Here is a 3,634-nt window from a genome sequence, read left to right as displayed (position 1 = left end):
AAATCAATAAAAATATATCTAAAAAATGGTGTGGCTATTAATTGCTGCTCTTATCAGTATCTTTGATGAATCCAGTTTAGAAATAAAATATATCATTGTTGTTTTCCCTCATATTTGTGTTTGATATTGTAATCGAATCCAATTCAAAGGGAAGAGGACAACTAGGCATTATTTGAACAACAATAGCTTCTCTAGTTCTATAATAAAATTCATGTGCATTTGTTAACAAATATCTATAGCCAATTCACACTGAAAAAAAAAATCAAAAGGGATCAGAATCGCTGGGACCTTACTCTGATTGTGTTTGCATTATTAGAGTCTTGTAATATTTTACCATTGAGTTATGCCTGTGGTTTCTCTGTTGGATTTCCACCCATGTGGTTTAAGATTGAATATCTAAAAATACATGCCCAGGCCCTGAAACATTTAAATGTGATAAAAATCAATTTTACCTATGTGATTCCCAGCTGAATGCCACTTCTGATGTACATCAGCTTCCAAAGAAATTAAAAGATAAGTAACATGATTACAATCAGATTAGCTTGTCTAGGCAGACAAACGAGATTACAGAGTTGTCTGAGTAAAGATACTTCCTAGTGAGACCGGTTTACATCACATTAAACAAAAATGAGTTTCCAATATGTGTGCCATATAACAAAGTGAGTAAATGGAAAACGGCACCCTTGTGGCTGAATATGAGTCAGGAAGCTCGCCGTTATTTTGTGACTATTCAAGGATTGACTGCCTGTCAGAACACTTTATGAGGTACCTTAGAAAAAAACAGAATCATTCTCTGAGATTTGTTGCTCAGACTAAAAGAAGTATTCTTTGATTAATAGAACTTATGAAAGTCTAAAGAGGAACTCAGAACACGGAAAAATCTTGGATCCCAACTTATTCTATTCTAGAGGCCCGGTGCACGAAATTCGTGCATGGGTAGGGTCCCTAGGCCTGGGTGGGAATCAGGGTCAATTTGTGGGGCAACTGACGGGGCGATTGGGGGGCCCCACTGGCACCCACCTTGGCTGGCCTGGGGCCTGCGGGCTGGGGGAAGCTCCTGAATTGAACATCTGCCCCTGGTGGTCAGTGCATGTCATAGCCACTGGTCATTCCATCGGTTGTCCCACTGTTTCAGTCGATTTGCATATTAGACTTTTATTATATAGGATTGTAGAATAAGATCACAACAAATATTTAGAGGGTAACTCACAACAAGGCTCACATCTAACTAGAAGAGAGACATACACATGAATGATTACTAACTAGATAATATACAACAAATGAGGTGGGCTCAGTTTCAATGAACACAATATCCATAGTGAGGGATGGGGAAGCTCTTGACTCTATTTATCTTAATTATTAAATATTTTATTATTATAATTCTTTTTGCCCAGAGAGGGGGAAATAAAATTATATAGGGAAAATAGAAAATAATTGAGAAAATTTATTCAAGCAAATGTGATAATGCTACACTAAGCTATTTTCTTTTTAGCCTGTAATTATTTTGGTTATAAAGAAAAAAATATGCAGGAAATTAAAATATTTAAAGTGCCTTCATGATTGTACACTAATATAGATGCTTTGATGATTGGACAATTTCAAGAGCAAAACAGCTCTAGCAGCAAGTTTTAAAAATAAAAAAAAAAAGCCAAGCAGATGACAGAACTTCAGAAGTTAGAGTCAGGGATGTCACAAGAAAGAGAGGAGTCCCATGAAAGCGAGTCCTAACCAGGAGAGCTGATTGTACATCACAATGGAAAGCCAGTTCCCCAAACGTTCCTGCTTAAAATGCCCATTTTCCCTATCACACGTTTTGTTTTAATTTGTCTTTTGATTGCAGAGTTACAATACTTCAAATTCCTTTGGATTGTACAGAAGAACATATTTGTTGAACAAATAGTGCTTTTCAGAATAACTTGCTGACAAAAATATGACCAAGCATCTATTTAGAATTTAAGAGATTTACCGTTTGCATGATTCAAAAAAGGGAAGAAAACTCTATGTAGGTAGCGCATACGTCATTGGCTTTGGTTGACCTCATCATAGAAAGTGCAATCGTAGCTTTTCTTTATACAAAATGTCAAGGGTAAAGGAATGGCAGGGCAATGATTGTCAGCTAGGAATCTTGGGAAATATGTCAAGTAAACGTTTTTCTTCTTCTAAACGTAAAGCAGTACTTTATGGCCTTAATTTCAGAGAACTCCAATTGTACATATAACCTAAATAGCAGGTTGCAAAATGCCACCATTTTAAGAAGCCCTTAGACCTGGACTTAGATCCTTTTTTAAAAAAAATGAAGCTTAAATATTATCAGAGAAATGCGAAGTGCTCAGTGTAGTGCTTGGACGAGAAAAGCGGCCAGGTGCTTTGACAAAGCACAGTGATCCTCAGGAATATGTTTTGATAAATATTGTACCAATTATTGATCACTCCTTCTGTGATCTGAATATTTAATTTCTGGTACTTCTTTCCAGAAATCAATAGTTAACTCACTTTTCAGCACAAGCCTTTAAATGGGACTTTTCCTAGAGATTCCGTTTCTATAGACTGACATATTTTATGAGCAGCTTAAAAGTGGGACAACCATCCCGGAATGCATCGGCCTTGAAGGGATAGCCAAAAATAAATAAATAAATAAATAAATAAATAAACAAACAAATAAATAAATAAATAAAATTATTTTCGTTTTCATGGATCTTTGAACACAAGTCCTCACTTTTCTTCTGGGTCTCTGACTTTCTGTCTCTCCTTGCCTCTTCTTTTGTTTTTCCTTCTACAGTACAAATTTTTCATCTAACAAATGGGTGTTAATAACAGCTCCTCATGTGATTGTTGGGATGATTAAATGAGTAAATCTATGCCTGCTGTGTTGCCTACTATAGTTTCCTTGTATGGAACACATAGCAAGTGTTCAAACAATGTTTATTATCATTATTCTCTTAATCTAGCACAAAACAGGCTTGTTCTCCATAAAGCAATGTCGTCTGTGTTACACTATGTGAATGAATGAATAAATAAATAAATAAATAAATAAAATTAAATAAATTATTTTTGTTTTCATGGATCTTTGAACACAAGTCCTCACTTTTTTCTGGGTTTTGGACTTTCTGTCTCTTCCTTGCTTTCTCTTTTGTTTTTCCTTCTATAGTACAAATTTTTCATCTAACAAATGGGGCTTAATAACAGCTCCTCATGTGGTTGTTGGGATGATTAAATGAGTAAACCTCTGCCTGTTTTGTTGCCTACTATAGTTGCCTTGTATAGAACACATAGCAAGTGTTAAAACAATGTTTATTATCATTATTTTCTTAATCTAGCACAAAACAGGTTTGTTCCCCATAAAGCAATGTCGTCTGTGTTACACTATATCAAAGTTGTGTGTCACTGGACTGCATGAGATAACTAATGGCTATTTATTTTATGCTCAATATATGTCAAATAGTGTTGTTCATTTAGCACAATTTACACACTGAGGTAGCATATTTGAGATGTCTTTGTAAGTTAAAGTCTTCTTGAATTATAGATTGACCACCATACTTATGGGGATAAAGTGAAGCTATTTGGTTCGTCATTTCTTTCAGGGCTTTGTTTTTGCCTCCAAAACTGTCTCTTATTTTTAGCTCTACAGAAAATT

The sequence above is a fragment of the Myotis brandtii genome, unplaced genomic scaffold (assembly GCF_000412655.1).
Source record: "Myotis brandtii unplaced genomic scaffold, ASM41265v1 scaffold67, whole genome shotgun sequence".
NCBI lineage: Eukaryota > Metazoa > Chordata > Mammalia > Chiroptera > Vespertilionidae > Myotis > Myotis brandtii.
This window is presented reverse-complemented; position numbering follows the sequence as displayed.